Source organism: Lycium barbarum, chromosome 4, assembly GCF_019175385.1.
Source record: "Lycium barbarum isolate Lr01 chromosome 4, ASM1917538v2, whole genome shotgun sequence".
Classification (NCBI taxonomy): Eukaryota; Viridiplantae; Streptophyta; class Magnoliopsida; order Solanales; family Solanaceae; genus Lycium; species Lycium barbarum.
The window spans coordinates 122,593,775-122,608,236 of NC_083340.1; the positions used below are offsets into that span (position 1 = coordinate 122,593,775).

General features: G+C 34.7%; 1 long non-coding RNA gene and 1 other non-coding gene across 15 annotated transcripts; both read right to left on the minus strand.

Moving 5' to 3' along the window:
* Positions 1–725: 725 nt before the first annotated feature.
* LOC132636332 (uncharacterized) lies at positions 726–13,022 on the minus strand. 14 transcript variants are annotated; one of them, XR_009581203.1, is made up of 6 exons: positions 9,038–10,911; positions 5,863–5,945; positions 4,285–4,357; positions 2,302–3,583; positions 1,455–1,964; positions 726–1,351 (listed from the first exon to the last, which is right to left on the minus strand). It is a non-coding gene; the product is annotated as an uncharacterized LOC132636332 (long non-coding RNA). The 14 variants fall into 14 exon arrangements; XR_009581193.1 differs by lacking the exon at positions 5,863–5,945 and adding an exon at positions 12,566–13,022 and having other exon boundaries at positions 2,302–4,357; positions 9,038–9,190; XR_009581192.1 differs by lacking the exon at positions 5,863–5,945 and adding an exon at positions 12,566–13,022 and having other exon boundaries at positions 2,302–4,357; positions 9,038–9,196.
* TRNAT-AGU (transfer RNA threonine (anticodon AGU)) lies at positions 5,187–5,260 on the minus strand. Its single transcript has one exon. It is a non-coding gene; the product is annotated as a tRNA-Thr (tRNA).
* Positions 13,023–14,462: the final 1,440 nt, after the last annotated feature.

Sequence of the window (14,462 nt, forward strand, 5' to 3'; positions counted from 1 at the left end):
GGTGTGCACTAGCACAATTCTACATGGTTGCTACAAGGAGCTGAATTTTCTGCAGGGTTCCTACTATTACCCTTAGGATCTTGTAGGGTGGTTTTGGGAGTACAATGGTTATTGACTTTGGGCAACATTAAGATGAACTTCAACAAGTTGACTATGGAGTTCTGATATAAAGGGAGAAAACATTTACTCAGAGGTGCAGGAAAACAAATTACCACTGCTGGTGCTGCAAAAATGGAGAAACGCTCAGGTAATCAATCTCACTTATGCATGATTCAAGTAATTCCTACCATGTGTACTGAGTTGCATGCTTTGGAGACCAAGGAACAGAACACTACAGATCCTAGAATACTGGAAATTATCCAAAGGGTTTTAAGAGTTGTTCACTGAACCAACTCAATCGGCACCATCTAGAGGCTCTTTATAGTAAAATACTCGGCTTGACCCGAAAATGCGCTGGCAACAACAGACAAAAAGGGAACCATGTAGTTGTTGTGTTCGCCCCCTTCTTAGTGTATAAAGCACAACAATGTTTTAGCTAATTTCTCTATGTGAATCAATTTATTAACCGAAATATCGCTAAATAAAAGAAAACAACCAGTCAGCTGCATACAACATAGAATTTGATTGCCCTTTCGTTATATTTGCAAGAAACAAATGAATTAAAACCCTCCCTTTGTTTCTAATCAAACGACAGAGTCAGCCGCTTTAGGCTAAACTTTGAACAATTAAAATTAAAAGAGATTCAATTGTTGACAAATTATAGGAAAATGCCGGCAGCACAGTTTGAATCACTGTGCTACAATGTGTCCACCACAAAGAATTATATGAACCTGCAGACTGGTGAATAAATTATATACATCTTGCTCGAAAAAAGTTTGCAAGTTGGGCATCCTCAAATCACACTATAAATGTCCAAAACAGATTCTAGCAATCGGATCAAAAGTGATATATTCTTAGCAAGCACCTTAAAACCCCTTCACCAAACTGCTTGTAGAGGACTCACAATGAAAGAGATGCATTCTTAGCAAGCACCTAAGACTGCCGGGACAACACAATCAAGATTTAATGATCGTCTCAACTTAGTTCATCAACATATGATCAAATCATCCTGCCTGTAGCCACCTCCTCGTTGTAGGGTCCTCCTGTTGAGCATAAGGAAAAAGAACCCATCCTGGATAGAAAAAACAAGGGTCTATAATAACCAGGAGGAATGCTTCATATTCTTGATTGGGAGAAAACTACAAGCTAAGAGAAAAAGATGGAGCACTTCTATTGAAAATGTACATATACGAAGACAACTACTGAAGGTGTAAGCATATCCAGGAGACCACTTCTTAGTGCATCATATGCCCTGACATTACACCATGCACATCACTACATCAGCATTAGCTCAATGAGACCTGATATTTTATACATAACAAAGCTGAAGGATATTTGAAGTTCAGAAGTCTCACCTTGGATTATCTGACAATCGAAGATAGCACCTAATTATGTGCTTCAGTAACCAAGATGAAGGCTGTTCAGCAAGTGCACCAACAATATTCCCCAAAACTCGGCCTACTGCAAAAAACCTTTCTGCTGTGGCACATTTGTAATCCAAACCCACGTCATCTAGAAGTATTTTTGGCACAATGAAAGCTGCAACCTGTCTGCATGACTCTTAACACACTAAGTGAGGAGTAACTGGAAATAATCAAACAGGACGTAGAATAAAAAAGGTATCTATCACGAAGAATTTATAATTGTGCTGCATAAGTTGTCTTTTCTTTTGGTATCTGAAGAATATGATGAATATTATGATCCTATGACCAACTTAAAATTCACTTACAACAAGAAGAAAAAAGAAGGGATTTGAGGAAGCACTCAACCGTTTTTGACAGTTCACTGCCCATCTCCATTGTGCGCAGGCACGGGGGAATTATTTCTGTTGGTAGTAGAAAACTGATAGCTTCCGTATCGTCTACCTGCAAAGAAATCGCAGTATCTTTTTTCCACAGTAAGTCATCGAAAATGGATAGCACAAATGCTACCAGATGCATATGATGAATATTGCACTTCAACACATGAAATTTCATTAAGCGGATCTATAAAATGTAATTGCCACGTGTTTATATTGCATATTTGGACAATATCTGTAGGTACCATAAATAGCATCTTCAGATTCTCGAATTGTACTTATCATGGTTTGCTTCTCATGCTTTCAGTGATTCCCAATACATATATTGTAATATGACATTAATGAATCTTGAAAAAAATACAGAAAGAAGAGAAGATATGTGCGAAATACAGTATAAATATTACCTTCACAAGGGCACCAATGAAACCTAAGCTGGTAAGCCTCAGATAATCAAAAGGTCTTGATTTGCTTGTTGTATTTAGAAAAGGGTACAAGTACAAAGAAATATGAGCTGCAGTTTAGAACATTTCATCAGATTAGAAGAAAGTAAAAACACACCCAAATCAGAAGTCCTACTTTATCATCATACTAAAGTTGTTGAAACATGCATCGTAGAGTAGAATTTTTTGTTGAAGTATTTTGTGAAATCAAGAGAAAGTAGAAATCATGATCTTTCACCAAAATAGTCCATTGAGTGTCACAATTCAACCAACATGCATCACCTTTCACAAGTATAATCCTCCAAGTATGTAAGAGTTCAGCACTTTGCGTCTCAAACCTGACGGATTAAGGAACTTAACAATCTGCAGCTTCATATACCCGCATGACTAACCTCATTAAATCCCGACAATCCTAACTTTCTCCAATCTGGGATCCCTAAATTGAGGAGAAATTACAAAACCTGACCAGCACGTAGTTGAAACTAAAAGATAAGAAATTGCAACAGAGGAGGTTCCTTTGCGCCACTGCTCCACCTGAGAAGTTCCAGTTTATACAGCTGTGTATATGCCTTATTTAATCTACTTCACTGAAATCACGAGTGTTCAACTCAGCCGAGAGAAGTGCAATCGATTCTTTGTTGGTTGTTGATTTGGCAGACGTTGATACATAAATTAATCATAATAACTTAAAACCACCATTAGTAAACGAGTCTAGTCCATGTTACCAATACTTTCATGTTCATATCCAATTTTCACTTTGCAGGAAAAAGATAAAGATAACGAAATTGAGCCTTGCTTCAAGCCTTCAAGGCTTCAATGTAGAGTTTGCTTATCCTCCGAGAGCACAGAGACAAAAGCAGATAGATGAGAACTAAGACTTTATCCAAATTTTATATTAGATGAATTTGATTTTCATTTCTAAGCAATTCAAGCAAAAGCAACTAAACCCCACTAAATATCAGTTTTAAAAAACTACACTTACTAAGAATACAGAGACCAAGATTAAGCCATTTCACCTCTAAAGCACCCTTCTGGCATTAATGGCAAACAAGTTGGTGACCCGCCAAGTATATCTCTGCAGCCTCGTGTGCCACCACAGAAGTGCTCTCGGATCTAACATCACCCTTGAAGCCCTGCACTACTTTTCTGACCAGCCTGTGTGTGGGAAGCTTCCAGATCAGAAGCTCAGTGTTATTCTAGTACTTACAGATCTCCCTGGGGCTACCATAGCGAAGCGACAGGTCTTCTTCACTCCTCCGGTGTAGGAAGAAATTACCCAAGTTAAGGTCACCAGTAGCGGCTATTTTTCCTCAATTATAAGTTTAACACAAGAAATGTAGGATTTCTTCCCTAAATAAAAACCCATTTGTTTAAGTAAATGCTCCAATGGACATGAGGCCACAAGCATATAAGTTGTCTTCTTCTTTTATGTATCATTCTGGATGTTGGGAGTGGCAAGAAAGAAAGGTGTCTATTGCTTGATCTCCGGTTAAAAGATCAACCGAAGTACAGAATGACAATGTTTTTGATTTGATGTTTGAACTACAAAATAGAAATTTTCCCATAAAGATATCTAGACAAAACTGACATCAAATTGATTCTATGTTAGGTGTTATGACATTTGTTCTGCATAAGAATTATAGTGATGACAATTCCAAAAGCACATGTATGAAAATATTTGGCAGTTGAAAGTAATCAAAGATACGCAACATGTTCCAAGTGATAATAGAAATCGAAAGAAATTTGGTCTTAACAAGAAATGCAAAAGCTACAATACATAGGATTTGAACAATATGCAACAGTCAACTGGATTAATGTGAGCCCACAAGCACACTGTTCCTTTCTCCCTCTTGATAGATAAAAACCCCAAATAGATGGAAGTATGCATGAGCATCTGGCAGATGGGATAAAATTTGAAGAATTAGAATGAAACACTTCAAAGATTACCTGTAAGAGGCGCAGCGGTAGTACCAAATGAGTTTCATAGTAGTGGGACTAAGTCCTGGAATAATTCCCTCTTCTGGAAAAGGAAAACAAAATTAACTATTCTATTTTTGGTGGGAGGGGGTAAATCAGACAGAAAAAAGCAAAAGACTATGCAGTACAAAACATAAAAAATTTCCACACATTGTACACAAATATATGTTGATGGGTGAAGAGAGGTGAGAAAATAAATAAGAGTCACTGGGAAGACACTAAAATAATCCGCTGTTAATATTGGAGGAAAGAGGAAATTAGTGATTATTCTCAACCATCATATCAGTTGCAGCCAAAGAAGACTGGAGTGTAAAGTCAAGCTCTAATGTGATTCAGTTTGCTTGACAAAGAAGAATGCTGTGGAGTTGGGAATGCTTGAACGTACATCTGCAGTCACTAACTACAAGTATGATGGAAGAAATCACATGGTGATTCCACGAAGAAACGGGTTCAACAACAACAATATACCCAGTGTAATCCCACAGGCCACAGGTGGAGTCAGGGGAGGGTAGAGTATACACAAACCTTACCCCTACCTCGTGGAGGTAGAGAGGCTGTTTTCAAAAGGACCTCGGTTCAAGTAACGCATATCAAAGCAGTTTAAACAAAAATACAGAAACAACAAATAATAGAGAAATCATTACATATCATTCAGAAAAAGAGACAGTAACAACAACAAAATAATGCGATAACCGAAGAAAAGAAACAACATGTAGTAACAGAAATCGAAGGACAAGAAAAGGATTCAGCAATCCAATATTCCCCAATTTGCTCATGGAAAACTGTAATATTTCCATGTCTGACGCAGGAAAACGTACAAAGGGAAGGTTTTAATTTATTTATTTTTTCATAAGGAAAATTAAGTTTAGAGATGCTCTTGTTGAGAGTCGAACTCAAGACCTCCCGCTTACTAAACGGGTGCTCTAACCAACGGAGCTACAAGAGCTTTTTGCAGGAAAGGTTTTAATTTATGTAGCTGGTGCTATCTATGCTAAGAAAATTCTAAAACTGTGAATCATTTATTCTTACATTGCAAATGTGTTCGGTATATTTGGTGCATGTTCCTGAACCTATATGGAATTCGGTGGGTAATGCCAGGCAACTTAAACCAAGCATTATGCAGCTGGCAGTGCCAGAAGATAAGGAAGAAACAGAAGCTGATATGGAAGACCGTCACTTTATGCATTCTGCGGACTGTTTGGTTAGAGAGAAACAGTAGATGCTTTGACGGAAAGGAGGAAAATGTTGCTTTTTGTAATATACAGATGTATCCAATATCTAAAAATATGGTGTAAGCCTTCTTCTATTAGTGATGTTGTATTTGTAAAACTCGGTACATCTTGGTATTGAAGTTTCTTCTAATAAAAAAATTACCATTTCTTACTAAAATGACTTATCAAAAAAAAAAATACCATTTCTTACTTGTCAACAAAAAATTCCAATTATTACCTTTCCTTTCTCGCTGAATCAACTCTCCTCAACGGATAGAAAATACAAGTAAGCTAACATGACAACTCATTGCTATTAAAGGCTCGCTAAGAACTTGACCTCGTGCATCTTAGGCACTTCATAGGAGGCATTTCCGTGTCGGCATCAAGGCGCTACAGCATGCATCTCATCGCCTATGCACCCTATATCATCGGAAGAGGCGCTAAATAATAAATATAGCTGGCAATACAATATATTAATTTTTAATGGAACTTTATGATCGGATTTGTCATTGTTTAGGAGTAGGAAATTAGAAATATAGTATAAGAAAAATAGACATGGTTTTTTACCTTGATTTACATGAATTTTCTTTCGCAATGTAGATTTTTCAATCCTTGTTCACATAATTTGTTGAAGAAATGGATCTTAGGCCTAACTCAACCCCAAAAGCTAGCTCATGAGGGAAGGATTGCCCAAGACCTTATAAGGAGACCACTAATCCCTTTTTCATCCAATGTGGGACTCTTCAACATCCCACCTCATGCCCAGGGCTAAACATTTAGAGCGTGGGCAATTAATATAGGGGCCCAACATCGGTAAGCAAAAATTAGGATAGGTCCTGCTCTGATGCCATGTTAAAGAAATGGATTTTGAGCTTAACTCAACTCTAATAGCTAGCTCATGAGAAAGAATTACCCAAGACCATATAAGGAGACAACCCATCCATTCTTTATCCAATGTGGGACTCTACAACATAATTAGCGTAGCTGTTAATTTTATTTTTTTTAATTGGTAACATGAATTATTGTATGTGTTTATAGTCATTTGTTTTTAGAGTACATATATAAAAAAAATTAATCTTTTCCTTATTTGTGCCTTTCAATACTAAAACTCATCATTTAATTGCTCTTTTCTCTTAAAGCCATGACATACCTTGGCACTTCCTATGCCCTTGACAAGAATGCAACTATTCTAATTGTTGCATGCTATAACTTCTATATTGCTTATGTATCACTTAAGAATGAGTACAATAAAGTAATTGCTAAATAATCATCCGTAGACTAAATTGATTATAACTTCAAACAGTTTCTCTTTTGCCTTTACCTTAGTTATCAGACAGTACCAAGTAAAAGTGACTTCCACTTTATAGATAGTTGTTCTCAATTCAGTATTCTCTAAAACATAGTATACTAGAAAACAAAATTCACATCTATAAGGAAAAATAATAATCAAATCATACCTTACAGACATGATCTCAAGAAGGTGTTTCCTATACAGGTTTTATATCTTTTTTTTCCATATGTGGGGATTGGAAGCTACGAATGATTGAAAAAGGAAGCTACAAAGAAGGTTTTTCCTATATATGTTTTGATATCATTTGTTTTCCATTTTTTGGGGATTGGAAACTACGAATGATTGGAAAAGGAAGCTAGCGAGGAAGGTGGCTGCCTCTCGCAAAGTTGGAAGGCAGTTCTTTAATAGTTCAATTATACAATAACCTATTATTTGGAAATAGACTAAAGACAAATTACCAATAACAATCTCATAAATGTACACATGCAAATTTCTTGATATACATAAAACAGGTAGCATACCTAACAATTAATATATGTTCCTATCACAAAAGCAACAGATAAACCCCAAAGATGATAATTCATCTAGGGAAGGTAGTTAAACACTAACGTGATCTAGAGTTTTGAACAACCAAAACAGGTAATTAGCTTTAGACTCCACGTGATTAAAAGAGTATGGCAAAGACGCAAAGTAGTTAACTGTATATCAAGCTAATGTTTCAATCAACCAATAGGAGATTTTTGGAACCCAATTTCGAGAGCATGGCTACAGTCGAAGGAGCTACAAGTGTTACCAAGGAATCCAAATTCTTCAAACATTCTACAAGATGATTAAGCATCTGTGCAGTTCAACTACAACATATACAGACAAAAAAAAAAAAAAAAAAACCTTAAACAGTCTTCTTCACTTACCACAAATGGATTGAATATTTCGCTTGAAGTAATGCCCAAGCCAATTTATTAACAAACCACTGTCAAGTTCTTCACAAATGATTCGAATTCTTTTTTCACAATATTTGAAATACTTTTGAGAATAAATTTTAGATAATTAACACTAAGTACAAAAGTATCTCTTCTACCACACAATTAAAACTTGTGTTTAACTTTTTATATTTCTACTCTCAAAAATCTCCTTTAATTTAAAGCACCGAGTTTGTTGAACAAGTGGAGGATGGAAAAACAACTTAGAAGAAGGTAAGGTCTGCTATTCAACAATTTCTAATACAAGTCACCTTTTATTTATTTACTTATTTATTGTTTCTTTTCCATCTTCCTTTCATAAATACTAAGATTTCTCCTAACTTCTCCATTTGATCAGAGTCGTACTTCTCAATTAGGGAACCCAGTTCGGACACTGGAGTGGCCCAAAAAAAGGTGGTAGAGCATGACGCTTTAAATACTTTTAGTATTATAGCAATCAATGAAACCGGTAGAGAAATTATTAGACTCGACAACATGAATTTAATGGTCAAACGGCTGTGTTGCAAGAGCTCTAAATAATGAAAAGTTTGATGAGTTTCAGCAAAGTAGTAATGAAATGGTAGAAAACAGGGCAGCATGAACACCACATTCAAAGGCAGAGATTTGGTTTTTTATCTTTGCCTTAACTGCGGTCAGTTATCCAGGGCAATGGGGAGATCGATGATGATGTCACACATCGTATTGGAGCAGGATGGATGAAGTGGAGACTCGCTTCTGGTGTTTTGTGTGATAAGAATGTGCCGGCAAGACTTAAAGGCAAGTTCTATAGAGTGGTGGTTAGACCGACTATGCTGTATGGGGTGGAGTGCAAAAATGATTTCTTCTTTTGGCATATATATGTATATCAATTGTTGAATCCCTTGACAAAAGAATTCATTTTTGAATCCCCTCATTTGAATTCCTGGCTCCGCCACTTAGGAAAATAGATGTCTAGAAGCACTTTTGGAGAAATATGTCGAAGACTGAAACTAACAAGATCGGTGACTACTAACACATAACCCCAATTTCATTGAAACTGGATTATTGTTCAAGTGAGTTTGTAATGAGCAAATATTATATTATATATGAATGAAAAAGGGATTTTATAAAGAACATTATATTAAGCCCTACACAATTCCTAGACTTCTAAATTCTGCACAATTACTTCTCTAGATACAGAAAAAATTCATGAAGAAAAAGATCAGAATTCAGCAAGCACAATCTACAATAAATCTAAACATCCAAAGGAGATAGCAACTAACCACCCAGAGAGCCTTCAGATCAAAGCCACAATCGACATATACAGCGGCTGCCACTGACTCCACAATGTCAGCAAGAACCTTTGGCGCCTTCATTGCTCCTCCATGGAACTCCACCTGCTCCTCCTGTCCTACCATTATCACAAATTCCTCCACCTATAGCTAAATTTTTTAAGTCCCTCAATTCACTATTCCCAAGGAATCACCATAATCAATTCAGGGTAAACTAATAATTGGTCGACAAAGTTGAAACTGATCTTGCCATAGACAAATACAAAAGTAAACTAACCCCACAAAGCATTTTCCCCAAATCAGCATCTTATATATAAACTTATATCACTTCTCCTCACTCTAATTAGTGTTCCTTAAGCTTAATTGTTTTTATTTGGTTCAAATAACTGGTAAGGTTAATTTGTTTTCAAGTACAAATACAGTCAAATCTCTCTATAACAATCATCCTCTATAACAATATTTCACTATAACGGTCAAGTTTGTTTGGAATAAATTTTTTCATATTAGGTTATGATATATGTTCTCTATAGCAGTCAAAAATTATCGGCGCCGTTATAGAGAGGTTTTATTGTACATGGTGCTGAATAAGGTGCCATTTGGACATGTGATTTCAGATCATAATTTCAAGCTTTGATACCACATCTGTGTCTGTTCATCACATTTTGAATAAAACTTCAACTTCAACTTGAAATTCTTATTTCAAATCCCAAATTCGCCTTAAAGGTAGAATATCAACTTCAAATTTGTGACTTCAAACTTAATAAAATTTTAAAATTTGCCCATAATGATAGATTTTGCAAAAAAAAGGACCTATCTGTAGTACAAAAAGTAATTACCCAACTCCTACATTGCCCAGCCACTTTCCCCTTACACCAAACACGCCCAAAAATTAGTTGGTGCTACTGCAAGGAATCCCTTGTTAATCGTTAATTTAAGCGTTTTTTTCATATTGCATAGGAGTTGGGAAAGTTTTAATACTTTTACAAATTATGAGTTTTCATGGTTATGAGGAAAATTAAAATTTGATTTCAAGTTTTGTTTGCAAAACTTATGACTAAACACAATTGCAACTTCAAATTAACCTTCACCTAAATAAATAATTTCAAATCATGATTTCAATTTGTCTACTAAATATTCTCAAAATGTTCCTTTTCATCGAGGGCAGTGGTATCGTGACGGGCATATTTATAAAGACAGTGCCAAACGACGATCCTAGCATGTTTCTCAGTGCTAGAGTTCCGTAAATATTTGACGGAAACTTAGGACCTGTTTGGCCATGGGAATTATTCACTTTTTTTCCGAAATAATTTTTCACTTTATTTCAAAATCAGTGGGGTCATGAAAATTTTAAATCCAACTTCAAGTTGAATTCTAAATATGAAAAATAGCTTATAACCTGTTCTCCAACTCCACCTTCATAATTCCAAACAAAGTGCTCGCTTTTCTCCTTTGCAACAGAATATAATCAAACGACACTCTATCTTCAACTCCGAATTCATAAATTCCAAAGAAACTTATAAATATTTGAAATTCATGGTCAAACCTACTAAAAGTGTTAACTTCAGACAATTAAAGGATCAAAATTGTTCAGTACAAACTCAAGGGACTACTTTGAACCTAGCGTCAAACATAAAGAACCATTTTTATCGTACCTTTTCATCAAAGGCGGAGGTATTGTGGCTAGTGGTGGCAATGGGTGGGTTTGGTTGGATTTGGACAGGTTGGAAATGGGTTTACCAAAAGCGAGTTAGGTTTCAACCCACTCATATTCCATGTGGGTAAAATATGGGTTTACCGATACTCCGTATTATATAAGTAATCAAGTTAATTTTTAAAACATATGAAGTAGAAAATGTGTGTGTGGTTGGTTTGGGTGGGGGGGGGGGGGGGGGGGGAAGAAAAATGTTTCCACTTTTAAAAAAAAAATTAAAAAATAAATAAAATAGAAAATTCAGGGTGGGTGGGTGGTGGGGGTAGGGTCAGGCTAGGAGGTAAGAAAAAATTTCTCAATTTTTTAATAACAGTAAAATAAAATATATGAAATAGAAAATTCGGGGGAGGGGGTGGGGGTTGGGAGGGGAAAGGGGGAGTAAGGGGTGGCGTAGAGGGGGGCGCAGGTGCTAGGGAGAATGAGCGGGGGTGGGGTGGGTAGGGGCAAGGGGGTGGGGGATAGGTGTAGGTGGTGGGATGGGTACGTTGGGGTTGGTGTGTTTTTTATCGATCCGGAAAATGTGTTTCCTCAAATTTTTACGGAAAACATTTTCTCCTATTTTGAGGAAAATGAATTGTTGTTGGGTCTAGTGAGTTCATGTATGGATGCTCATATTTTATCCATATATTTTTTTTTTTATGACAAGGTAACCCGTAGTTGTTACCCTTCGGGTGCGCACATGGTAAACCCCTATTTGCCCATATTTTTATGGGTTAAAAAGAGACTAAAGCTCATATTTACCCAAATGAAATATAAGTGATCCAAATTCTTCATCAAAAATGAAATATAAGTGATCCAAATCACTAAAACAAAGGTTAAGTGGGCTAATTTTCTAATATGGGCTGAAATTGCCAGCTCTAATTGTGGCTAACATATTTATAAAGATAGTGTTGAACGGAAACGCTAGCAAGTTTCTTATGCCTGAACAGTTTGGTTATTTAAGTTCGCCAAAAAAAATATTTCAGTCTCCTTTAAATATTTAACAATTCATATTCGGTAGATTTTCTAGAAAAAGTGGAAAAAAGATATAAACATAAACACCACGAAAGTCCCATCAAATCCTAAAAATATGCAACACAAAAAACAACACTGAACACTTAAAAAAAGATTAAACAAGCAGAAATTGCATCTCAGCAAGTTGCACCGGACTCCAGAAATAAATCAAAAATAGCAGGCACTACAAAAATTAACTTTTAAAGTGAGTTTGTGCTACTTTTTTTTCATAGTTCCATCAAATCTAACAAGACAGAGTTCCCCAAATATTTAACGGAGAAAAAGTGGTCGTTTGGCGATGAATATTTTTTACCTTTTTCCAGAGCTAAATTCCAGAAATCATGTTTGGCCGCAAGATTCCGGAAAATTCTGGAATTCAACTTTGAATTCTGAAACTTGAAAAACATCAAAAAGCTATTTTCACTTGTTATGCTCCCAATCACTCACAAAAATTCAAAAAACAACTCTAATTTGTATTCATCGCCAAACACGACTCCAATTTCCAAATACTAATTTACTTTGAAAACAAAAACTATTTTTTTTTCAAATTTCACCATTTTCATGACCAAACGGGCCCTAAAAGTGATAACTTTTAGCAAATTTAAAAGACCAAAATTGTTCAATGCATACTCAAGGACTAGTTTAAACCTAACCTCAAACATAAGGGACCATTATTATCTACCACTAATTTGCTTTTTCCATAGTTCACAGTAAATATTTAAGGGAAACTAAAAATGTTAACTTTTGACAATTTGAAGGATCAAAATTGTTAAGTGTAGACAACATTGAACCTAAGGGACCATTTTGTAATGTACCTTTTCACCAAGGCCACGGATATATTAATAAAAGATAGTGTTTCACGGCAACTCTAGCAGGTTTCTCAGTACCAATATTAGCAGCACGCTCACCAGGGTCAAGTTCCGGGTAAGCTAAATAAACGTAACTCGATATGGCTGAGCCCAGAACAGAATCGCCGAGGAACTCAAGGCGTTGGTATGAAGGAGAATCAATGCAAGAAGAATGAGTTAAGGCTTCTTCAAGGAGTTTCGGTTTCTTGAATTTGTATTTGAAGATTTTTTTTCAACTGCTCTAACGGATGTGGCCATGTCTGTGATGAGGACCGTTTATACAAATAAAAAAAAATGTGATTCTCCACACCATTTTTTGCACCAAAATGGTACAAATTAACTCCAACTCATTGCACTATTTTTTACATTAAAAAAGAATATTTCTTTTATATTCTTCTCTCTCTTTTATATAAATTTATTTTTTAATTTCATAAAACAAATATTTTCTTTTTGTCTTTTTACATATTCATCCCATGTAATTTATAATCCTTTGTTGTACAACCATTTAATATAAAATTATTTTATACCATAAATATTTAAATAATATAAATTGTAAGAAAATATTATACGTTATACATGTTAATGGATAATTCAAATAAAAGTGAAATCATTGATAAAATATAATTAAATAAATATTACATTAAGGTAGAATTTATTTTAATTTTTACATAAATATTCAACTTCCATGATTAGTGCGTTGCTCCCATAAATGCTCTATTAATGCATTACAAAGTGCAAAATGAGCATCTTTGTTCTTAATTTTATTTTTTTTATCGAGCTAAAAATTGTTCAAATCGGTAATTTTCATCTACTACCATTTCTACTGTTGGAGTTGGACCTTCCCAAGCATCTTGAATTGGAGCATTAAGATCACGCTCATCCTCGATTATCATGTTGTGCAGTATAATACATGTAGTTAATATATCATGTAGCACTTCTTTTCTCCAAAAACACGACGCCATATTATTAACAACATATTGTATTTTATATTTGCACTTTTCATTTTTGTGATGATTATATTTTTTTTATAATATTATAACTTATAATAAAATTAACTCACAATTTTATATAAAAATAATATATATGAAAATTAATTTATAAAACTTACACTCCAAAATTAAGATGTAAAATTAATATTATAAGATATTACATAAAAAATAATTAGGTATATTAGGAATCTAAATGTAAAAATTAAAATTTATAATATGGTAAATTAAAAGTGTTATATAATAAAAAAAAATATATTAATGAATAGTAATGGTGTAGATGAATAGGTATATTAGGAATCTAAATGTAAAAATTAAAATTTATAATATGTTAAATTAAAAGTGCTACAAAATAAATAAAAAATAAAAAAATATTAACGAATAGTAATGGTGTAGATGAATAGTGTTGCACCAAATTTGGTGCAACACTATTCATGCACCAAAATGGTGCAAAAAATAGTGCAAGATTGGAGCTCCAAAACACCATTTTTTGCACCAAAATAGCATTTGGTGTAAAAAATGGTGCAAAGTTGGAGATGACCTTAATATATGGGTTTTAGGACTTCATATTGGGGAAGACTATTAGGAGCCCGTTTGGATTGGCTTATAAGTTGCTGAAAACAGCTTATAAGCTGCTTTTAGCTTTTTTGAGTGTTTGGCTGGTCAGCTTATAAGTCATTTTTTGCTTAAAATAAGCCCAAAAAAATAATTGGACCCATTTGGCTTAGCTTATTTAAAGCAGCTTATAAGCTGAAAACAGCTTATAAGCCAAAAAAAAAAAAAAGGGTTATAACCCAAAAAAATGAAGTTGGGCTACCCCAATTTTTTTTTTTTTTTTTTTTTTGGCTTATAAGATACTTTTTTTAAGCTCATTCAAC